The 26,000-nt window shown below is 40.1% G+C and overlaps 1 protein-coding gene across 1 annotated transcript in view; it reads right to left on the reverse strand.

Moving 5' to 3' along the window:
• LOC110291106 (la-related protein 1B-like) overlaps positions 1-26,000 on the reverse strand; it is a 67,780-nt gene extending 41,780 nt beyond the window's left edge. Inside the window, exon 1 of the mRNA XM_021158062.3 lies at positions 22,780-26,000. The gene's annotated coding sequence lies outside the window, so the exon portion shown is untranslated. The remainder of the gene's footprint in view (positions 1-22,779) is intronic.

Below are 26,000 nucleotides of genomic sequence, written 5' to 3' on the forward strand. Positions count from 1 at the left end.
GATGTGGAGAAAGAGGAACACTCCTCCATTGTTGGTGGGATTGCAAGCTTGTACAACCACTCTGGAAATCAGTCTGGCGGTTCCTCAGAAAATTGGACATAGTACTACCGGAGGATCCAGCAATACCTCTCCTGGGCATATATCCAGAAGATGTCCCAACCGGTAAAAAGGACACATGCTCCACTATGTTCATAGCAGCCCTATTTATAATAGCCAGAAGCTGGAAAGAACCCAGATGTCCCTCAACAGAGGAATGGATACAGAAATTATGGTACATTTACACAATGGAGTACTACTCAGCTATTAAAAAGAATGAATTTATGAAATTCCTAGCCAAATGGATGGACCTGGAGGGCATCATCTTGAGTGAGGTAACACAATCACAAAGGAACTCACACAATATGTATTCACTGATAAGTGGATATTAGCCCAAAACTTAGGATACCCAAGATATAAGATACAATTTGCTAAACGCATGAAACTCAAGAAGAATGAAGACCAAAGTGTGGACACTGTGCCCCTTCTTAGAATTGGGAACAAAACACCCAGGGAAGGAGTTACAGAGACAAAGTTTGTAGCTGTGATGAAAGGATGGACCATTTAGAGACTGCCGTATCCAGGGATCCATCCCATAATCAGCTTCTAAATGCTGACACCATTGCATACACTAGCAAGATTTTGCTGAAAGGACCCAAATATAGCTGTCTCTTGTGAGACGATGCCAGGGCCTAGCAAACACAGGAGTGGATGCTCACAGTCAGCTATTGGGTGTATCACAGGGCTCCCAATGGAGAAGCTAGAGAAAGTACCCAAGGAGCTAAAGGGATCTGCAACCCTATTGTTGGAACAACAGGATGTACTAACCAGAACCCGGGAGCTCTTGTCTCTAGCTGCATATGTATCGAAAGATGGCCTAGTCGGCCATCACTGGAAAGAGAGGCCCATTGGACTTGCAAACTTTATATGCCCCAATACAGGGGAATGCCAGGGCCAAAAGAATAGGAATGGGTGGGTAGGGAAGTGGGGGGGGGTATGGGGGACTTTTGGGATAGCATTGGAAATGTAATTGAGGAAAATACGTAATTAAAAAAAAAAGAGCACTGAAAAAAAAAAAAAAAACAAAACTACTTTTGAGATACTAGACTGGCTGTCATTAGGAAAACCAATAAGAGGATGTGTGGAAAGAGGAACTCTTCTTATTCACTGTTGGGAGAGTACAAATTAATAGATGTTGTAATAATCAGATTGGAGGTTTGTCAAAATCACGAGGAAGCAAAGAGGCATGAGCTGTGAAATAGTATATAAAGCTTATCAGGTTTTTTCCTAGTTTCATCTCCATAATTTTTCTATGTGGTCATGAAGTACATAAAAATGCAAGTGATAGTCATTCTAACTGTGGGAGAGTTCTCTGACATGTACAGTTTGGGACTAGGTATTTGTTAGCATAGCTACTTTAATTGGCTATGTGACATTTTCACTTGGGGGTTCACTGTGATAAAGTAATTAAATTTCAGCCCTTTGGTTATCAACAGTAGCCCTGGCTTTGTGTTCAGTTCTGCACACACTTACCCTTGCTCTTCCCTCTTTCCCATATTCCTGAGTTTTGTCCAGAATCATGTTTATCTGACCTTTTTCCTTTAGTATTTTCTTTAAGATCTGCTATAAATAAAAACTTCCCAGATCTTGTTTGATGATATTTTTATTTAGATCTAGTTTAGCTTACTAGTTTAGGGAGCTATGTTTGTTAATTAATTGATAAAGCTATTTACCTATTTTAAGAGCAAGATGGAGGGAATGTGCCACCAGGGATCCTGGACTCTTATCACCCCACCCTTTAATGCTCTTCTTGTAGTTAACCCATCACTGGCCATTTGTGTCCTTTGGCTAACAGTAACCATCATGCTGGCAGAGCTGACTTTGAAGTGTTGAAATAAGATTGTAGTTAACTGACTCACATTCAAATTATTTTAGATTTTCTTTTAAGTAGCTATACTGGGAGATGAATTTTATATATTTAAACTTAAACACTCAAGGAATAACACTATATATGATGGCTACACAATCTAAATTTTGAAGCACTCATCAACATCTTTGCCAAAATTAGTAATTTATTTTTAAGGGATGAATCTACTACTTCCCAAGCCTGAGCTACAAGAGGTGACTGTAGGATTATAGCAATGGAGTAGCAGTTAGGAGCACATACTGTTCTTTCAGAACTGGGCTTGGCTCCCAGCTTTCATTCAGTGGGCTCCTGCATGCACATGGTACACGAAAATTCATGGAGGGATGCCACACACACTCCTGTGAAGTCTGCTTGGCAGGCCAAGAGGCCTGGAAGCACTCACGAGGCAAAGAGTTTCATGGAAGCTCACCTCCTGGAGTTCTGGCGTTCTCATTAACCCATATATTCATACCCTACTCCCGCATTAGTCTGGTGTATGAATCCACGTGCTCTCTTTTAGTATTATCTTATTATAAGTGCCTTTTAAGATTGAATTCTGACATAGCTAAGCCTTCACCCGTGTTCCAACGTCCTAGAAAGTCCTTGAGCTGACCATGGGCTTGGAATTCAGTTAAGAATGTTGCCTATTCAGTGACATTCAGAATTGCCTCTGGTATTACACTATCACTTTAAATAAAAGCTAAGTCACTGCCCCACACAGGAATTTACCATCATCTAGGAAGAAGGAAGTTTGAGACCTAAGGAGGAACCAGAGTAGATACTTAGAACTATAGATAGCTGAGTTACACCCATACACACATATTTACAATGGCCTAGGGGGAAGGTGGACTATACAATAGACTAAAATAGGAACTATGGCAAGGGCACGAAGCCCTTGACCCTGGCTTCTAAGATTAAGTGGACCTTAGATGGAGCTCTTTTTGATCCCAGTTGTTAACAATGAATTCTATCCCAGGTGGTTCCTGTCAGACCTTCTGTATTTGTATTCCTCTGTTTTGTGTAAGAATCCAGTAACCTCTTTGTACCTTGCTGGTGTCCCTATTTTCTTCTGTATAAAAAGTTTGAGCCGGGCGTGGTGGCACACGCCTTTAATCCCAGCACTTGGGAGGCAGAGGCAGGCGAATTTCTGAGTTCCAGGCCAGCCTGGTCTACAGAGTGAGTTCCAGGACAGCCAGGGCTACACAGAGAAACCCTGTCTCAAAAAACCAAAAAAAAAAATAAAAATAAAAAAAAAATTGATGCTCGATTTGACAAATTACATTCAGATTCTACACAACCTCTCCTGTGTGCATCTGCCTGTCATTTCATCCAACGCTTTGCCCACCTGTGACTAGAGACCCGTTCCACGCAGACAAAGGGGCCCAGAGGGTCTGCGGCAGAGGGACAAACCTACAGAAAAATCACTCTTTAAGGGAAAAGAAGTAAAGGTGATAACTGTTTCCCTTCTCATTCTCCCCCAGGACAGCTGTGGTATGCCGCCAGTCAAACTGGTGCAGGTCTGGAGAAACACACAGGTGAGCTAAACTAAACCCGCCCCCTCCACCTGCTGCAAAGAAGACTTAACAAAGCTAAGCCCGATTAGGTGGCTGCTCAATCTTTCAGCTTCGTGAGCAGTAAGATCCGCTGCTTCCTCAGTGCCACTACATTGATTGAAAACTTGAGGGCACCGTGGCATTTGCTTTAGATGCTAGATGGTGGATGAAGGCACTATAGAGCTGATCAAACCTCAGGAGCCGACCCTCTACAAGCACTCTTTTCCTCATTCGGACTTGGAGGAAGCAGCTCCTTTTGGATCCCAAAGCATGCAAGTTTTGCTTCAAGAGGCCTCTCTGTTCTTTAAAGAATGAATATACTTTCAGCGTTTGGTCACTTCTAGACCCAGCGGAAGTATTTAAGTGAAATGCAGGCCCAAATTCCTGCTTTATTCCTCCATTTTTTTTTTCTTCTAGATTTTGGCATGACTCTGTCTTGTTAGCTCTTCAGTTTCTTCTAATCAGTTTCTTTACTGGGGGCTGGAGCGGTTAAGAGCACAACAGTGTGCTCACATACATGAAATAAATAAATCTTTTTAAAAAGAAAAGAAGAAGTACACCGTAGCTCTCTCCAGACACACCAAAAGAGGGTATCATATCCCATTACAGATGGTTGTGAGCCACCATGTGGTTGCTGGGAATTGAACTTAGGACCTCAGGAAGAGCAGTCAGTCCTCTTAACCGCTGAGCCACCCCTCCGGCTGTAATCAATTTCTTGAAATTCTACTTTTCTAAGCAGGACAGGATGGGATGTCCATTAATGGAATGCACAACCAAGCCCATTTTTGTATTTGTTCTTCTTTACACATTTATATTGTGGTCTATCAAAAAGGGAACGAGGGCAGTCAGGCAGGACAGTACACACCTAGCAAGCAGCAACTTCTAATGGGATCTTAATTTCAAGGCTAGCCTGGGCTACAGAATGTGTCAGAGGAAGGTGAGAAATGGAGAGAAAGAAAAGGGTAGAAAGGAAGGTGAAAAGAGACAAGGGGGGAGGATAAAGGAGGTACCCTGGGGTTTAGCTCAGTAGTAGAGAGCACAGACTTTGATGCTCAGCCCTTCACCCTCAAAAAAAGAAGAAAAAGAGGAAGAGACAATAATCTATCAATAAAAGCATTTCCTGGGCTACTGTGTGATGTGACCTGGGTTTGCCAGCTAGAGGATGAAAAGGAGCTTGGCAAGTAAGCACCCATGAAGGCACTAAGGGAAATAGCATGTGCAGGAGACTGCTTGAACCGCCTGTGCCCATTACTGTGCCCATGGAGAGAAAGGAAGGTGGAAGAGGAAAAACGCAGAGGAAAGCATATCAAAGAGAGGGTGGAAAACAAGCAAACAAACCCCAAACCACGTTCTTGTACAAAGCCTTACCTGAAAACCAGTACCACACCTGGAACTTTGCAGGAAATTTCCTTATTCCTTAGGCTGAAAAGAACTGGAACACAAGGGAGCAAGAGAATGAATGCAAAGAACCTATCAGATAAAGGTTATGAGAAGATGCATGGCAGAGAAATGGGCAGGAAAGACCAGCACCTGAATAAAACAAGAAGCACAAGAAAGAGAATGAGCTTGGTTTCCCTTTTCGTGGTAAACACAGTGAAACTGAGATATTTACAGAACACCAGCCACACACTTGAGAACTTAGCAGGTTACTGGTTATGTACTAGTACAGCCCCACAGAGATACTAGGGAGTTTTTGAATAAGCCAAGTTATTAGCAAAGTAATCCGAGAAGCAAGGCAAGGCTAGAATCTGGGAAGGACACGTTTGAAAGTAGTGGTTAGCAAGATGGCTTAACAAGCCAAGTTCAGTCTCCTCATCCCGCAAGAGAGGAGAGGAAATGTCTGAGAGAAATCCTCTGATCACTATACATGTGCTATATGCATGTGCGTGAGCATGCACAAACACACACACACACCTGCTTAAAAAGTATGGTGGTTTGAATAACAATGGCCCCTGGAATCATGTGTTTAAATGCATAGCCAATAGGAAGTGGCACTATTAGGAGGCATGGCCTTGTTGGAGTAGATGTGGCTTTGTTGGAGAAGTGCTGTCACTGTGGGGACAGGCTTTGAGGTCTCCCATGCTCAAGCTACAGCCCAGTGTGGCACACAGTCTCCTCCTGCTGCCTTCAGATTAAGATCTAGAACTCTCAGGCCTGGAGTGATGGCTCAATGGCTAAGAGCACTGACTGCTCTTCCAGAGGTTCTGGGTTCAATTCCCAGCAACCACATGGTAACTTACAACCATCTGTAATGAGGTCTGATGCCCTCCTCTGGTGTGTCTGAAGAGAGCAATAGTGTACTCATACATAAAATAAATAAATAAATCTTTAAAAAAATCACCTTCTCTAGCCTATATCTGCCTGTATCATGCCATGTTTCTCACCATGATGATAATGAACTAAACTTCTGAAACTGTAAGCCAGCCCCAATTAAATGTTCTCCTTTATAATTGTCATAGCCATGATGTCTCTGAACAGCAATAAAAACCTAAGACAAAAAGTAACCAGAGCCGGGCGTGGTGGCGCACGCCTTTAATCCCAGCACTCGGGAGGCAGAGGCAGGCGGATTTCTGAGTTCGAGGCCAGCCTGGTCTACAAAGTGAGTTCCAGGACAGCCAGGACTATACAGAGAAACCCTGTCTCGAAAAAACCAAAAAAAAAAAAAAAAAGTAACCAGAAAAATTATTCCTATTAAAATGGCTAAAGGATGGGGCTGGTGAGATGGCTCAGTGGTTAAGAGCACTGACTGCTCTTCTGAGTTCAAATCCCAGCAACCACATGGTGGCTCACAAACACCCATAATGAGATATGACAGCCTCTTCTGGCACGTCTAAAGACAGCTACAGTGTACTTATGTATAATAAAAAACACTGGGGGGCTGGAGCGAGCAGGGACTGAGTGAGCAGGGCCAACTGGAGTGAGGGGGCTTGACCAGAGTGAGCAGAGGTTCTAAAAATTCAATTCCCAACAACCACATGAAGGGTCACAACCATCTGTTCAGCTACAGTGAATCCATATATATAAAATAAATAAATCTTTAAAAAATGTTTTCTTTTAAATGGCTGAAGGTTGGTCAGATGGTACACGGGGTATAGATGTTTGCCACTACTGGGTCTGATGATCTGAGTTTTATATCCCCAAGATCCACATGGTGCAAACAAAGAACTGACTTCCACAAGTTGTCCTTGGAACTATATGTGTGTACTGTGAGATACATGTGTGTGCACAAATATACACAAGTAAATAGATAAAGTGCTTGAAATGTTAACATTGTAAATTAAGTAAAGCTTTATGACAAGCAAAGAACTGAAGAGCATACACATGGAGACAAAAAAAGGCAGGCAAGCACACTGCCCTGTACCATAACGTATAAAGGTACTAAACAGACGGGAGTGTTCCAGTTGTATATGGAAGTCATCTTAAAAGGCTCCAGCTTGCAAAGAATGGAGGGATCTTTGAACACAAAAATGAACACAATGGGTGAAAGAATTCATTCTAGAATCTATTCTGACAAGAGGGTAGATTAAAAATATTTTAAAATGGAGTCAAAAGTTCTGTACAGAAGAATGCTTACTAGGAAAATAATATCAATAGAAGATAAGAAATTGATTAGTTTCCAAGCTTCTCTCTGAATATATTACAAGGTGAGAAAGGTACTTTCACAGTGACGCAATCTGTAGACAGCATCCATATCATTAACTCTCACCATATCATCAGCCTTGAAGTGAACCCCAAAATGGTTAACCCAATGCTACCTGTTAAGATAAAGACCCTGAAAATTAAAAATAAAAACTGCATTGGGCACTTCAGAATCTTTTGATGTTGTGAAAGACATAAATAAAGAAAAAATTTTAAAGGCTACATAATTACTAAATGGAAAACATATTTCTGAAATTCTGAAATGTATGCTTCCTAGTTGTAGCAATTTTTTAAAGTTCTAAGATAATTTTTGAAAATATGAGACTGTATACTCAATAACATATTCCATCAATGTCAAATTTCTTACTTGATAATTAATATTATGTAGGAAAACACACTTCACTTCCTATGAAGAGACAAGGTGATGATTTTGATTTGTGTCTAAGTGACATAATGTCTATTACCAACCCTCAAATATTTAGGAAAATGTAAATGTCTGTATTACACTAGGAGAATAAAGGGAAGATATTAACAACTATTTAAACTCAGTGAACAATGCAGGTAATTTGTTATATTATTACAACTTTTTCAGAAAGCATAAAACAATGTGCATTGTTAATGTGGAAAGACAGTGTTAGGATCACTGGAATCCCCTTTTCTGAAATTAATGGTGCCATGAATAGAGAAACTGAAGCCATGACTCTAAAATATGTTCTACGCTTCACCTTTCTCTACTGTGTGCAATATGAGCTAGAATCTGGTGGTGGGCATACAGCAGTTAATAAAAAGGACTAACATGACCTCAGCAGAAGCCTACAGAAAGAAAGATTAAAGCTAAAAGGCTACAAGTGAGGCATCTTATGGCCCTATGATCATGATAATTACAGCTATCTTCTCTCAGAATGTGTGCTCGGGGTGTCTACTGATTTCTGTTCAGTTCTTTACTACACTGACAAGTCCAATCATTTACCCACTTTTCTTTCTCCCTATTAATTATATACCAAAATATGTTTTGACTACCTTATCATCTCTAGGTCTTTGGGATAAAAGCCACTTGATATAGATGCATGCCAAGACATTAACCCAACTTTTTCAAATCTAGTATCAGCATCAGATTGCTGTGATAAAATATACTTATCAAAAACAACTTAGGGGTTTATCTGACTTACAGTTCCATGCTACCATCCAGAACTGTAAGGAAGACTGTAAGGAAGTCAGGCAGGGGCTTGGACAGCTACTCACATCTCATCCACTGAACGATAACAAATGCACCCTCACAGCTAGGACTTACTTCCAGCAGCTTTCTATACTCTCACACAGTTAGGGCCTGCATGCCTAGGGATTAGCACTACCCATAGTGTGTGAATCTTTTTACATCAATTTTCAAATAAGATAATCTCCCACAGGCCAACTTGGCCAGAAAATTCCTCATCAAGACTCACAAATTCTTTATATTAATTCTTATCCATTGTCTTTTAATGTCTATGTAAGAAAACTTTTTCCATGCATGAGGCCTCAAGTCCCAATAGGTATATGTGTGTGTTTGTGAGCAATATACATCACATACACACACCTTCTGTTTCTCTTAAGGTTCTTATGATTTTGTTCTTCCTTGGGATAAATCGGAACGATAATATAAGCACAGGTCTGTGATGTCATTTCATTCTCAGCACCATGTGGTAAACATGGACTCATCTGAAACCTGTCACTAGCAAATGTGCATGTACACAGCGCTGTGGCCACTGCACTGCTCCCCTGTGACAACTTACACATGTTCATACTACTCTGCCCAACATTTAGGATATGCTCAGAATTTCTGTTCCTTAGACAGCCATGTCAAATTTTTATATGTCAAATTCATAAAAACAAAACAAAGCAGAATTGAACGGATTTTTAAAATCAATTTGGTAAGCACTATTCTCTCTAGTGAAGTGTCTATCAAAACATGAACACTGGTTCTTTGTCTTAAATACTATACCCATTTATGATAATGTCCAGTATAATGCACAATACTGTTCTTAAAGATCTGGTACAACTTTTTAATGATTGACCCTTTTGTAGACAGAAAAGCTCCTCAAAAAAAGTCTAGGTCCTCCAATCTCCAAAATGGAACTTTCAACATGAAATTAAGATTACTAATAATTGTAATTAAAAAGTAATAATAATTACTAATAATCTGAGACTAAGAGCACTTGCTGCTCTTGCAGATGACCCAGTTGATTCTCAGAATCCACATGGTATCACAATCATCTCTAGTCCCAGTCTGAAAGTGTCTTAGTTATTAATCTACTGCTATGACAAAAGACCACCAAGGCAACTTGTAAAAGAAGTTAGGCTTCTGGAAACAGAAAGATTCATGATGGCAGAGCAAAAGGCGTGGCAACAGTTACAGCTAAGAGCTCATATCTGGATCCATAAGCAGGAGGCATACTGGGAATGGCAGGAGTCTTTTGAAATGTCAAAGCCTGCCTATAGTGACACACCTCCTCCAACAAGACCACACCCCCTAATCATTCTTAAACATGTCCACCAATTGGGAAGTGTTCAAACAGATGTGGGGACCATTCTCATTTGAATCATCACAGAGGATATTATGCCCTCTTCTGACCTCTTACAGGCATAAGGCAACATATACATATATAAATACAGAAATATAAAATAATACCACAAATCTAAAAATGTGTTAAAGAGATTACTAATAACCAAAGATAGTAATTATAGGCTAGGAATATAGTTGACAAGTCACATAATTAGCATATGCAAAACCCTACACTCAATCCCCAGCACTGCATAAACCAGGCATGATAACACAAGTCTCTCATCCATCACTAAGTAGGTAAAGGTGGAAGAGTCTGAACAACGTTATCCTCAGCTATATAGTAAATTCAAGGGCATCCTTGAGATCCTGTCTCAAAAGAAACAACAAAAGAAAACAAAAAACGGGGGCTGGTGAGATGGCTCAGCAGTTAAGAGTGCTGACTACTCTTCCAAAGGTCCTGAGTTCAAATCCCAGCAACCACATGGTGGCTCACAACCATCCGTAATGAAATCTGATGCTCTCTTCTGGAGTGTCTGAAGACAACGACAGTGTACTTACATATAATAAATAAATAAATTTTTAAAAAAAGAAAGAAAACAAAAAACACCAGAACAAAAAAGACAAGGAGTTTATTCTGGATTGAGCCAAGATAAACATTGTATGTTTTCTTTCATATATAGACTCTAGGTTGCACACATACTCCACACCCTGGGATGAAAGCAAATAGCATTATTTGGGGATAGGAAACAGGTGAGAGTAATGGTGGGTAGGATATGGTCAAAATCTATGACATGCTTTAATTAAAGTGTCATTTGAAACCCATCAGCTTGTATAATAGATATATGCTAACAGTTTTTGAAACATTAAAACCTTACAGGGTAGATTTGGAGCTATACTAATTTGATTTAAGTATAGAAGTTGGATTGTAGTTGGATTCATACTGAGCACATGGAAAGTACTCCAGAGAAGTACTATTACAAGCACCACATGGGTGTCAGGACAGACAGCATGAGGCTTCTTCAGACAGTTCAGATTTCAGTCCTGCTCCCCACTTGACTGCTTTAGCAAATACATCATTACTGAGAATAGCAAGATGATCCTGTGGGTAAAAGCTCCTGCTACCAAGCCTGATGACAGGAGTAACCAGTTGCTGGGACCCTCGTAAGTGGAGAGAACAAGCTCTTGCACGTTGCCCTGAGATCTCCACACACAAACATGCGCACATGCATACACATCCATATTAGTTTATCATTAAATTCATGAATAAAAAAGTAAAGACTCTTAAACAGGATAGAACACAATACAAGCTACAAATCCAAACACCGTGGCCTGAACCTGAGGATAGCACAGATACAGCCTCGTTCACCCAAACATAAATTTGTTTTGTTTCAGCCTTTCATTTTTTTGATGACTGATTATGGCCATGAAAACAAGTTCTTCATGACTTTCAAACTATCATAGACAGAATTGTCTAAGTTACTCTTAATAACTGCTTTTAAATTCTCACTATCCACTGCATCTGTCTTAGTCAGATGCTGGCAGAGCCTCTCACAGGACAGCCACACCAGGCTCCTATCTGAAAGCACTTCTTGGCATCAGCAATAGTGTTGGGGTAGTCTCTGGGTAGCCTTTCCTTCAGTTTCTGCTCCATTCTTTTTTTGTCCCTGTGTTTCCTTTAGACAGTAACAATTCTGGTTTAAAAATTGAGATGGGTGAGTGACCCCATCCCACAACTTGGGGGGCCATGCCTATCTACTGGAGGTGGCCACTACAGGTTCTATCTCCACTTTGTTGGATATTTCCACTGTCATCCCTGTTGGGTCCTGGGAATCGCTCACTTCTGGGACATCTGGGACTTTCTAGTAGCTCCCTCCTCCCCCTGCTACATATTTCCATTCATTCTCCGGACCCTCTGGATCTCTCTGTCTCTTCCCATACCTGACCTTGCCCTCTTTCCCCTCCCCCTCCTCTCTCCCTCTCAAGCCCCCCAGCCCCACCTTCCACCTCCTGTGATTATTTTGTTCCTCCTTCTAAGTAGGATTGAAGCATCTACACTTTGGTCTTCCTTCTTGTCAAGCTTCATATGGTCTGTGAGTTTTATCATGAGTATTCTGACCTTTTGGGCTAATATCTACTTATCAGTGAGTAAAAACCATGTGTGACCTTTTGGGTCTGGGTTACCTCACTCAGGATGATATTTTCTCATTACATCCATTTGCCTGCAAAATTCATGAAGTCACTTGTAAGAGCTGAGTAAGTACTTTATTATGTAAATACATGATATTTTCTGTATCCATTCTTTATCTGGGTTCTCTCCAGCTTCTGACTGTTATAAGTTTACTATAAACATAGTGGAGCATGTGTTCTTGTTATATGTTGGAACATCTTTTGGGTATATACCCAGGAGTGATGTAGCTAGGTCTTCAGGTAGAACTAATTCCAATTTTCTGAGGAACCATCAGATTGATTTCCAAAGTAGTTTTACCAGCTTGCAGTCCCACCAGCAATGGAGCAGTATTCCTCTTTTTCCAGATACTCACCAGCATCTGCTGCCACCAGTGTTTTTGATCTTAGCCATTCTGATTGGTGTGAGGTGGAATCTCAGGGTCATTTTTATTTGTATTTCCCTGATGACTACGGATGTTGAACATTTCTTTAGGTACTTCTCAGCCATTCAAGATTCCTTGGTTGAAAGGAGCTAAAGGGATCTGCAACCCTATAGGTGGAACAACATTATGAACTAACCAGTACCCCTGAGCTCTTGACTCTAGCTGCATATGTATCAAAAGATGGCCTAGTCGGCCATCACTGGAAAGAGAGGCCCATTGGACATGCAAACTTTATATGCCCCAGTACAGGGGAACGCTAGGGCCAAAAAATGGGAATGGGTGGGTAGGAAAGTGGGGGGGGGGGTATGGGGGACTTTTGGGAGAGCATTGGAAATGTAATTGAGGAAAATACGTAATAAAAAAATATTAAAAAAAAAGATTCCTTGGTTGAGAATTCTTTCTTTAGCTCTATACCCAATATTTTAATAGGGTTATTTGGTTCTCTGGAGTCTAACTTCTTGAGTTCTTTGTATATATTGGATATTGGCACTCTATCGGATGTAGGGTTGGTAAATCTGTAGGTTGCTGTTTTGTCCTATTGATAGTGTCCTTTGCCTTATAGAACCTTTTGATTTTATGAGGTCCAATATTAGATTCAGCATATCTGGTTTTACATCAAGGTCCTTCATCCACTTGGACCTTGGACTTGAGCTTTGTACAAGGAGATAAAAATGGATAGATTTGCATTCTTCTATACATCAACCTCCAATTAGAACAGCACCATTTGTTGAAAATACTTTTTTCTAATGGATGGTTTGGCTTCTCTGTCAAATAACAGGTGACCATAGGTGTGTGGTTTTATTTCTGGGTCTTCAGTTCTACTCCACTGATCTACCTGTCTGTCTCTGTACCAATATCATGCTCTGTAGTAGAGCTTGAGGTCAGTGATGGTGATTCCTCCAGAAGTTCTTTTATTGTTGAGAATTGTCTTTACTATATTGGGTTTCTACCCATTCCAGATGAATTTGAGAATTGTTCTATCTCTGTGAAGAATTGAGTTGGAATTACGATAGGGATTGCATTGAATCTGTAGACTTCTTTTGGTAAGATGGCCATTTACTATGTTAATCCTGCCGAACCATGAGCTTGGTAGATCTTTCCATCTTCTGAGATCTTTGATTTCTTTCTTCAGAAACTTGATTCTTGTCATACAGATCTTTCACTTGCTTGGTTAGAGTTACACCAAGATATAAGATATTTCTATTTCTTTACTTGTTTTATGTAAGTACACTGTCATTGTCTTAAGACATACCAGAAGAGGATGTCAGATTCCATTACAGATGGTTGTAAGCCACCATGTGATTGTGGGGAATTGAACTCAGGACCTCTGGAAGAGCAGTCAATGCTCTTAAGCACTGAGCCATCTCTCCAGCCCCTGGTAGTTCTGTTTCTTAAAGAAAAAAAAAAGCTGCCAAGATTTTGACAAGGACTGAAGAGTCCAGATTGCTTTAATGAAACTAATATGCTAACAATGCTATCCATCAATTTAAGTGTGTCATTTGTTGATACACTTATTGAGACAAAGTGTTTGCTGCCTTGTGTGTGTGCTACCCAGGTTAGCCTCAAACAATCTTCCTGTTTCAGTTTTACAAGTAAACTGGACCTATAAGCACATACCACTGCAATACTCTCCTGTTATTTCATATAATAACCTTTAAAATATGATTCATAAAATTCAAATATATAATTCAATCATTTTTACATATTTAGTTCTGCAACCATTAAATTAGAATGTTTTCATTATCCCCAAAGAAACCAAGCTTCCATCAGCATCCACTCCACATAAGCCCTCCCATCCTCCAACCTACATCCAAAGAAACCACAAACTATACTCTAATCATGTAGACATCCTTGTCCTGGATATTCCATATAAATACACTCAGAACATGGCCAAACTTTAGGAGTGCTCTGACTTACTGTCTCCAGAATCTTTCATGCTGTGCCACTTGCTCAAAGTACTCTGCTACATGGATACACCACAGCTATCAGCTGTTGAGAGCTGCACTTTCACTTTTCTCATTCCATGATGAGTATTTGTACATAAACACAAGTATTTGTTGCCACAGGATATTTGATTATTCTGTGAACCCTGAGATTGTGTTATTTGCTGGAAAAACATGGTTTCAGTTGTAGTGTCAAGAGGAGGAGCAAGCAAGCTTCCAGATGACAGTAAAGGGAGACCCACAGGATATAGAAGAGGGACATTTAGTTTGAAGGATTTTTTTTTTTTTTTTTGAGAATCAGCTGGGTGCTTTCTCTGCCTCTATGAGCTAGCAAGCTTTTACCCAGCACCTGGCTCCCAAGTGTTCATTGGTAAAATTGAATGACTGAGATTTTGTTTAAAAACAACAATTTGTGTGGACATGTTTTCATTTGTATTAGTTCACACATAGAACAATGGAATTGCTGGGTCATGTGATAACCCAACTGTCAGCCAAAGTAGATCATCTATTTTAAATGGGGGAGGGAGGCTGGGGACAGGAGGCTTCAATTCCTCCCCTCAATAGCATTTCCAGTGTCTACTTTCTGTAAATAATGATAGCCATGCCATTGTTATGAGAAGGTATCTGGCTATTGATTTAGGTTTTCACTTTACTGCTGTATAAATACATCTTTAGAAAAATGTTTAAATTTACCCCATTTTTGAGGTGGGTTGTTAGGCTTGTCTTTATATATTTTAAATGAGTCCAAATATATATTTCTAAGTACTTTAACCTCAATCATATTCTTATAGGTCTCTGTATTTAATGTAGTTATATAAACAAAGCACAACTTGGCAGAAGCAGTTATTGCGACACATCTCCTGCACCCACACAAACACGTCCTCCCCACTATCAGTGAGCTGTACCAGAATGATATACTACTTATAACTGACATCAAAGTCCACAGTCCATTCAGAATGGAGCAACTCTGTGTTTTGACAAAAGTTTCACCATTGGCTGACACTGGCTACACTGTCCAGTCTTCTCAGCCCTTTCCACACCACTGGCAAACAGTTCTTATTGTCTCCAGTTGATCTTCCAGAATGCTACAGCTGGAGTTCATACACGGTTCAGCTTTTTCAGATTGATTTTACTTAGAAACACAAACTTAAGACTCACCCTAATTCCCCCAACTTGATTACATATAGTAATCAACAAGAGTTCATTGTCTGGATGTACCATCCATGGTTTCTCTACTGACTTCCTGAGATTTACCTTGGTTACATCCAAGTTTAGAAAATTATGGTTAATTATTAAAACTGCTGTACACAGCCATACACAGGCTATTGTATGGCTATAAATTCTATCTTGTGGTAAATTTACTTGTAATAGTATTTAAATTTGTAAGGGACTGTTGAAACAGCCTTCAAAAGTGATTGCTATTTTGAATGTCCACGACAAGCTGCCCCTCTTCCAGTCTTTGCATTTGGTATGTTCACTAGTTTGGTGCTTGGCTATCTTAATGGTGGTGTTATAGCACCTTTCTGTTCTAGCTGGAACTCCCCAGTAAAATTCCACGTGGACCATCTTTTTCTACTTTCACTTGCCACCTGTTTTTCTTTGATGAAGTCAGTCTAGGTCTTGGGCAATTTTTGTTTCTGGCTTTTGAGTCTCTTATCTCCCAGGCTGGTGTCGTAACTGTGATGTAGTAGACGCTGGCCTTAAGCTCCTGATCCTCTTCTTCCAAGTGCTGTGATCTCAGGAGTCTAGAGCTGTGTGAGCATTTTTGACCACCTTTAAACCAGCTTGATTTCCTATTTTAAAATCCTGTGTATATATTTTTGATAGGAGCACTTTGTCATACATATTTTTGACAAATATTTCCTCCTAGTCAGCTTGTTTCTCCTATCTCTTGCCAGTGGCTTTCAAAGAGCAACTGTTTTTAAATTGAATGAAGTCCAGTCCATAGATTTTTTTTTTCCCCATAGATAAAACTTTGGTGTTATACAAAAATCACGGCAATCCCAAGGCCATTCAGATTGGATTTTACTGTTCTTATTTTATACTTATAATCCACTGAGTTAAATTCCACCAAGAATGTGAGTTTGCATGTAGATTACCTGTATGTCAATCTTCAGTTGTTCCAACAACTTTTCTTTACTGTATTTCTTTTCCCCTTTGTGAACTTCAGGATAGGTTAGAGGTAGTACAGTTAGACAGAGCACAGGGTCCATCCTCAGCACAACAACAACAACAACAAAAAAATACCAACAGAAAGCCAACAAAAGGAGTTTCATGTCTTTTGCATTTACATTTAGACATTAAATTCCTAGTAATCTTCTCAGATTAGGGTCTCATTTGCTTAAAGCTGGCCTCAAACTTGCTCTGCAGCTGAGGATTGCAAGTATTTAATTTGGTTAATAATAATTTCTGATACACAAGACTGTTTTATTTGGACTCTTAATTATATTCCAATTACCATTATGTCTATCCTTATGCAGTCATGATAACTGTAGCTTTTTCTTTTAATCTTTGGCTGCTGTGCTAAGAACACAATACAGTTGCTAGAATTCAAGGTAATTATTTTCCTAGTGAGGTGCATCTACAGTCTAACTTGGTTGTCTTTACATTATTTTGACTACTCTGAATTATTTAAAACTGCACATGAATCTCAGGTCACTGTGTTTTACATGCACACACACTCACACACACACACTTACACAATACATATGCAGATTTAGACCATCATTTTCCTGTCCACCTCTTCTTTCATTTCTTCAATGTTTTGCATAAATTCTGACACTCTGCTTACTTCAGCTATTTAAATATTTGTGTTTAAACAAACCACCCCAAGGACCCTTGTCTTTTCTTTCTTACCATGTCCTGTGCTGTCACCCTATATTTGCCACCCTATATTTATTTTTAAAATAAAAGGCCTTATAGTAAAATCGACTTAATATTAGAGAAAAATGGTATACACCACAAAAACCCTTTTGTTTGGTTCCGGGACTCCGCCGAAAAGTAGTCTGCACAGGGGAGAGTGTGCACAAAGAAGGGGACAGCTTCTGGGACAGGCAGGAGCCACAGCGCTTCTGAGGTAGCGCCCGTTTCGGGCTCCAGACATCTGACCACCTCCCCGGCCAGAGGACAGTTGTCCACCCGGCCCAGAAGGTTTTTGCCTCAGGAACGGCGGGAGCCATCTTGGTTCTGGGACTCAGCCGAAAAGTAGTCTGCACAGGTGAGAGTGTGCACAGAAGCAGACAGCTTCAGGAACAGGTGGGAGCCACAGAGCTTGAGGCAGCGCCCTTTTCGGGCTCCGGACATCCGACCACCATTCCGGTCCACTGCAGCACCGGGGTTCCTGGCCCGGGGAGTCACCGGACACCCGCAAGGACCCACACAGGATCCCCCACGGGATCCTAAGACCTCTGGTGAGTGGAACACAACTTCTGCCAGGAGGCAGGTTCGAACACCAGATATCTGGGCACCTTCCCTGCAAGAGGAAAGCTTGTCTGCAGAGAGTACTCTGACCACTGAAACTAAGGATAGAGCTAGTCTCCCAGGTCTGCTGATAGAGGCTAACATAATCACCTGAGGAACAAGCTCTAACCAGAGACAACTATAACAACTAGCTCCAGAGATTACCAGATGGCGAAAGGCAAACGTAAGAATCCTACTAACAGAAATCAAGACCACTCACCATCATCAGAATGCAGCACTCCCTCCCCACCTAGTCCTGGGCACCCCAACACAACCGAAAAGCTAGACCTGGATTTAAAAGCATATCTCATGATGATGGTAGAGGACATCAAGAAGGACTTTAATAACTTTAATAACTGGCGAGGATGTAGAGAAAGAGGAACACTCCTCCATTGTTGGTGGGATTGCAAGCTTGTACAACCACTCTGGAAATCAGTATGGCGGTTCCTCAGAAAATTGGACATACTACTACCGAGGATCCCTCAATACCTCTCCTGGACATATATCCAGAAGAAGTCCCAACCGGTAAAAAGGACACATGCTCCACTATGTTCATAGCAGCCCTATTTATAATATCCAGAAGCTGGAAAGAACCCAGATGCCCCTCAACAGAGGAATGGATACAGAAAATGTGGTACATTTACACAATGGAGTACTACTCAGCTATTAAAAAGAATGAATTTATGAAATTCCTAGGCAAATGGTTGAGCCTGGAGGGCATCATCCTGAGTGAGGTAACACAATCACAAAAGAACTCAAATGATATGTACTCACTCATAAGTGGATATTAGCCCAGAAACTTAGTATACCCGAGATATAAGAGACAATTTGTAAAACACATGAAATTGAAGAAGAACGAAGACCAAAGTGTGGACACTTTGCCCCTTCTTAGAATTGGGAACAAAACACCCATGGAAGGAGTTACAGAGACAAAGTTTGGAGCTGAGACAAAAGGATGGACCATCTAGAGACTGTCATATCCAGGGATCCATCCCATAATCAGCCTCCAAACGATGACACCATTGCATACACTAGCAAGATTTTGCTGAAAGGACCCTGATATAGCTGTCTCTTGTGAGACTAGGCCGGGGCCTAGCAAACACAGAAGTGGATGCTCACAGTCAGCTATTGGATCGATCACAGGGCCCCCAATGGAGGAGCTAGAGAAAGTATCCAAGGAGCTATAGAGATCTGCAACCCTGTAGGTTCAACAACATTATGAACTAACCAGTACCCCGGAGCTCTTGACTCTACCTGCATATGTATCAAAAGATGGCCTAGTAGGCCATCACTGGAAAGAGAGGCCCATTGGACATGCAAACTTTATATGCCCCAGTACAGAGGAACGCCAGGGCCAAAAACGTGGGAATGGGTGGGTAGGGAAGTGGGGGGAGGGTATGGGGGACTTTTGGGATAGCATTGGAAATGTAATTGAGGAAAATACTTAATAAAAAAAATTCAAAAAAAAAAAAAACAAAACCCTTTTGTGCCTGCTTTTCATGTTGCTTTTGATTCCCAATCACCTATGTGCAGTTTTCTACTGAATCTAATTTGCTGTTAATCCCATCAATCAACTTCTATGATTATTATTTGAAATTATTGTCTTTTTTGTTTTTCGTTCTGTTGTTGTTGAGACACAGTCTCACTATGCACCACAAGCTTATCTCACAGAAATCTGCCACCCCGGCATCCTAAGTGCAAAATGTAATCATATTAAAGGGCTGTGCCACCGCACTCTGCCCCCTGAGGAAGTTTGTATTTCCTTAAACATGATAAACACAGGTAATGTACATTTGCTTAGTAATTCCGACATCAATTATTTTAAGATATGGTTTGTCTGTGTCATACTTTGTTCATTCTCACACACAGCAGTTCAAGTAGTTAAATTATTAACTTTTGACTACTCTTTCCTTATAAAATAATTGAGTAAATATCTTGTGCTTCATAAATAAAATAGATTCAAATTGATCTAAATTTTCTTGTAGTAGGCACCCATGAAATTGATAGGATCAGGTTAACTTAAAAAAAAAAACATTTAATAATTTTTGTGTATGTGATGTCATGTGTCTGTGTGTATGTCCATGTATATGCACATGCATGAGGACATTCTCCATCTTAATGTATTTATTTATTTATTAAGATTTATTTATTTTTACTCTATGTGTACAAATGTTTTACCTGCATATATCAATGTTCTCCGTGTGTGTGCCCATATCCCTCAGTGGCCAGAAGAGGGTTTGGGTTCTTTAGATAAGTAGCAAGTACTTTAAGCTGCTGAGCTCTCTCTAGCCCCTAAGCACTTCAGTCACCCAAAAGCACTTGGGCTGCGGGGCTACATCTCTAGGCCATCTCCTATTCCCTGGCGGGGGGGGGAGGGGGTTCTATTACTGAGAATCTATTTTTTACCTTTTTTTTTTTAAGTTAAGGGAGAACATAATGCAATACCCCAGAACCACAACTTAGGCAGTAGAATTTCCTAGATTTTGAGAAATTTCAGGGATCAACACATCTCAAGTACAATGGCTGAACCTTGCCTAAGAAACCCACATTCCTGACTATTCTCCCCTGCCAACAAAGTACACAATTTGTTCTTTTAAGGCAACCATTTGATGATGAAAGTCGTCTTACTAGAATCACCAACACTGTCTAGTCTCTGGGGTTGTTTTGTTTTGTAGTTTCTGCAAGGTTGAACTTCTCAATCTCTGCCTACCACCATCAATAAAATTCCACAGTGATCTTTCAGAAAGCACTGGCATTTCACTCTTCTAATCATTCACCTTGAATACCTTTGGAGATTCTAGGATGTTCCAGCATCTATCATGTGGCTATTTCACTGGTCTTTAGCAATAAACATATGTGAGCCTGCACCTATCACACTGGCTCAACACAGCTTATGAAACCACGAATACTTTTTCATAAAAAATGCCTTGTCATCTTGGCATGCTCTCCATTCTACCTAACCAGCTGTCAGGTTTCTGACACACCTAATTCTTCTCTCTTATGTATCGATGAGGGCTCAAATGTAGTTCTTCTCATTTCCATATTTCCTGTGCTACCAGTCTAAGTCAGACTACTGTGCTCTTCATCTTCCTGATGGACAGCCTGTTAAGACTTTCTTGCCCATTTTTTCCCTTATAACCCATTTTCTGTCATAAGGAACACAGTGATCTTTTAGAATTAAAAATAGGATAGTGTTACAGCCATGTCACAGATTACAGAGCCTAGCCTGCCTTCACAGCCATCATCTTTTTATAAGCTAACTGACTTCTCAGTGTCCCCTTTCAGATCCTAGATGCTTTACACGTTTTGTTCTTACCTTTCTAAGGGTCCACTTTGTCTAATCTGACATGTTTATTCTTTTAGAACATTGATCATTATCATCCATGAGTGGTTACTGCTAATTGTGGGCTTATTTTAATGTCTGTTCAGTTTCAAATCCTCATATCTTATGCCTGGGGACACTCTGGCAATCAATGACTATGGTACTCAGCTGACCCACAGGCGCAACACTAATGGAATTAGAAATTGCACATGCAGCACAAAGTCAGAACCAAGGACAGTGATTACAGCATGGAAATAGCCTCAATCATGCTAATCATCTAACACCCAGCCACAGTCCCTTTCTATTTTGAGGCAGAGTTTTGTGAAATTGATCAGGCTAGACTTGAACTTTTACTACTCCTGCTGGGAGTACTTCCAAGTAACTGGCATACTATAGACCTATGCCACCATGCCCAGCAATTAGTAGAATATATTTATATTTCTGTTACACAAATGATCTCAGATAGATATCAACTCTCGAACCAAGCATCAGAAATAATGTTAGCAGGGTGTGCAAGATGCTTAGCAAGTAAGGGTGTTTGCTGACATGCCTAAGGAACTGAGTTCAATACTCAGGACCTATATGGAAGGAGAATCAACTCCTTCAAGTTATCCTCTGATCACCACCACACTTGCATTGTGACATGTGTTCATGTCCCTCAACCCTCTCTCTCAATGAATGTGTTTTTATGAATAAAACCCTATTATCTAAACTTCATAAAAACATACTTCTTGAGCTGGAGAAGATGGCTCAACAGTTAGGAGCAATTGCTGAAATTTCAGAGGATCTGGGTTCAATCCCAGTACCCATATGGCAGCTCACAATTGTCTGTAACTCCAGTTCCAGGATCTGACACCCTCACATTAATGCACATAAAATTAAGTAAATTAAAATAAAAAAGTCTTTCCCACAGCAGCAAGATGGGCAGAAAACTGTCCAAGCTTTAAGTCACTGACATGCTATATCAGTGGCATGTTCTCTAAAAAGGCAGTGACTAAAAGCAATAATGAAACTTCCAAGGTCATGCCTCTTGTTCACACCAAGCCCATTATAGGCCATCCCCTCTATTCAACTACTAGCTTTTCTTCCTACAACTGTTAGCAGCAGAAAAAGAAACCCTTATATTCCTAGCTGTACCACTATAAATTAAGAGATTTGGAGATCAGACAGCTATTGTGTTCTCTCTTCTACCTTAGCTTAATAGAGGCCAGAGTCTGTGGTGAAATGCAAGAGAATAAAATTAGAATGAGTACATCAAGTAGGCCTGTCCATAGTAATTTCTTCATTCCTTATTAGAAACTGCATTTTTCCCCACAAGCTTTAGTCAGCAAATAATATTTTTGATGATGAAAGTATTCATTATATTATCACTTAAAATTACTCCTTAAAGGTTGTGATTATCAAACATATTTGCATTATCTCTATCTTTATCTATATATTGGGTATAATTTATCTATACTCAAAATGTATGAAATAAACCCCTAAATATAAGAAAACAAGCAACAAACTATCAGCTGAACCATGCTGCCAGAAACTGTTACCTTTATGGCTTCATGTATATTTTCACTCTCTGTGCACAGATCCTGTTCACACAGTAATACAAGGCATCACTGAAACTTCAGCAAGTTCTGATGTAATTTTTGTTTGTTATACATGTGTGCCTGTTTGGTCTCCTCCATGATGCTCTCCCACATAAGGCTGTCTAAGTTACAATCAAAATTTTGTTTACATCTTAGTCAGTAATTTCATAATCTGAATCATAATCAGACCAACCAGTATGTATGTGTGTTTTCCATCCTTTCTGTCTGTTCTGTTTCTTCATCAAGCAAAAAGTAGTTTTTCTTGTTCTGTTTCCTCTGGCAAATTTAGATGATTTGATCTCTCTTCAGATACAGATGTTGATTCCTGAAGGAACAACATAGTATTTTATATAAGATATTAAAAAAACTTTCATCCCTATAAAATATTATTTTTATTCATTTTTCTGAAGAAAAACGTCCTATAAGAGTGTTATCCAACACAAGTATACTCAATGATCAGATTAGTAGGCAAATTCTAATAGAGAACTAAGCAACTGTTCTGGTTGAACTTGAAACACACACAAGGTTGAGTAAAAGGATTGATATAGACTCCCTAAATTTGGGGTGGCCCTTACTTCATCTGCCACAAGGCACTGACTTGCTGAGTCACAAGGAAGCAAGGCCTAGACATGGAAATTATTTCCTGTGCATTCAGAAAGACAAGAAAAAAAAAAAACCTTTTAGGATCACATAGAAAGGCTCTATGGCTGAGCCTTTGTACATCATGATGCACAATGTATATGCACAATCTGTGGGGCTGTTTTCATATTAAGTCTGCTCTAATGCTAAAAGGTACACTTCCTTGTGTTCATGTAAAATAGCTATGGTTGATGCAACATGCCCAAGCTTCAGCTCTGAAGATCCTTCTGGCAGAGTCGAATTAGCATCTAGTCTGGCCTAAATATGAGCACACCAAACACTTTTGCTTTGCTGTCACATGCCACTCTCTGACCCAACTTTACCTTTCAGCCTCATATGCCTAAAACAAAGTAATCCCTTTCTTTCAGAATTCTTAGTCATGTCGATCTGTGGTCATAAGTTGACAAGGTGAGCCAGGCACTGCCCTAGAAAAACTGTCTATATGTGAATATACCTTATAAGATGTAGAATATATTGTGTGTATATACATGTTTGTATACATGTGCGTGTTTTGGTCAGAAATTGTCCTCCACCTTATTTAATTATTACTAGTTGTTGAATTCAAACAGATTTTTCAGGGTTGCTCCTTTTATTTATTTTTATGTGCATGGGTACTTTTTCCTGCTTTTATATGTTTGTACTACAAATGGGCAGTGCCTGTAGAGGCCAGAAGAGGGCATCATAGACCATGGAACTGGACTTGAAAATGATTGTGAGCAGCTATGTGGGTGCCTGGAGTCAAACTCAGGTCCTCAGGAAGTGTAGACAGTGATTTTAATTGCTGAGCCATCACTCCAGCCCCTCCACTTTATTTTTGGAAATGGAATCTTGCATTGCACCTGGAGGTTGAAGTTCTGGCTGGACTGATCCTCCTAGCTCCATCTGTCCAGAACAAGGGTTACAGGTACACAACGCCATCCCTAAAGTTTTACATGGTACTGGAGATCCAAATTCAGGCTCTAACGAGGCAAACCCTTTATCAACAGAGACATCTCCCTAGCCTAGGTCCACTGGAAGAAGACCAGCTCTTCTGGTTCGACTCTGGTACCTACTTAGTAGCTCAAACCAAATCTAACTCCAGTTCCAGGGTATTCAATAACCTTTTCTGGCCTCTGCAGACACTGCAAGTATGTGGTGCACATATACAGGGGAGGGAGGGAAGGAGGGAGGGAGGGGGGAGAGGGAGAGGGAGAGGGAGAGAGAGAGGGAGAGAGAAGGCAACCCTGAATATATTTTTAAAGACTATATGAGGGGGGAGCCTAAATAATCAAACACCAACCTTTTAACTTGTAGGGAATGATTTTATATTGAGCTAAAAGGAAGGCTCAGCAGCTAAAGGCACTGGCCTCCAAGTCTGATGATTTAAGCTCAATTCCCAGGACCCATACAGTAGAGAACTGACTTCCTTGCTCATATTTTCTTCTGATCTCCATACCCTTGCCCTCTACTCATTAAAATTTTTTTTCAATAGATTTTTATTTTGGGTTGAAAATTACATAACTACATGCTTATGTTCAATAATGATATACAATAATGTGTAAGTAATGTTTAAAGTTCACTTAACAACGAATAAAATGAGGTCAAGAACTATGAGTTTCTAGGAAGCACAAAGTTCATGAGATTATACTGATGACACAAGAACCAGCAACCAGCCTGTATTATAGCAAAGAAGACAGAAGACACTGCTCTCACTATGATCCTAGAAAGCTTTCAAATGGAAAGCACAAAAACGGGAATAAACAGTGGGCAGCATTCAAAGACAAGCATTTTGGAAACCAACTACAAAGCAGCTTCCGTCCTTTTATTGAGGAACATGTAGTGAAGCAGAAGGATAAAATGTAATCTCATCAGTAAAGAAAAGAAACTAACTGTACCTATCAGAGGAAAATACTACTTGTTTTTGAAATGGCTGAGATCCAGAGTCAGCATGTCTGTTCTCTGCAAGGTGTTGGACACAAGTCCAAATCTGTAGAAACTTAGTAAAGAGTATGGGCTGTACCTGACATTCATGAAAATGGCCCAAGGCTCAGCAGGCTGTATTCACAGCCACAAGACAAAGCCTACAACTTAACTAATACTGGTAAGAACCACAAATCAATATTCATAATTTTGAGGGACAATAAATATTCTGAAAGAGAGGACTTCAACACACACAAAAAAACTGATAGAACAGAGCCGGAGAGATGGTTCAGTAGGAAATACCACTTACTAGCAAGCCCTAGGACTTGAATTTGATCCCTAAACTGATGACTAAAGTTGTTCTCTGATACTCCTTATTACAGAAATTATCAGTTTTAAGATGAATTATAATCTCATGTGCTACTGGAAAAATAGACTTCGAAATGTAGGCATTTTAGATATGGAAGGGGATATGAAAATAAGATATAGTAATGTTTTCATGCCTTAGTATAGAAATACAATCCCCCACAACTACCCAGGAAGGTTGTAAGAGATCAGAGATGACCTGATTTTTTTCCCCAAAGGTGCTTTAGCCTTTGAAGTACATACTTTGATGGAGTGTGGTGCTTTTCTGACAGCATCTAAATACACCATGTCTAACTGTTTCAGGGGCTGGGATGTAGTTCAGTGGTAGAGCACTTGCCTAGTTATACTTGAAGTCCTGATTTGTATCTTTAGTATTAGAATAAAAAAAAAGAGAGAGAACCAGGCATGGTGGCGCATGCCTTTAATCCCAGCACTCGGGAGGCAGAGGCAGGTGGATTTCTGAGTTCAAGGCCAGCCTGGTCTATACAAAGTGAGTTCCAGGACAGCCAG

This window comes from Mus caroli, unplaced genomic scaffold (assembly GCF_978045245.1).
Source record: "Mus caroli unplaced genomic scaffold, Mus_caroli_1 scaffold_3, whole genome shotgun sequence".
In the NCBI taxonomy this organism is placed as follows: Eukaryota; Metazoa; Chordata; class Mammalia; order Rodentia; family Muridae; genus Mus; species Mus caroli.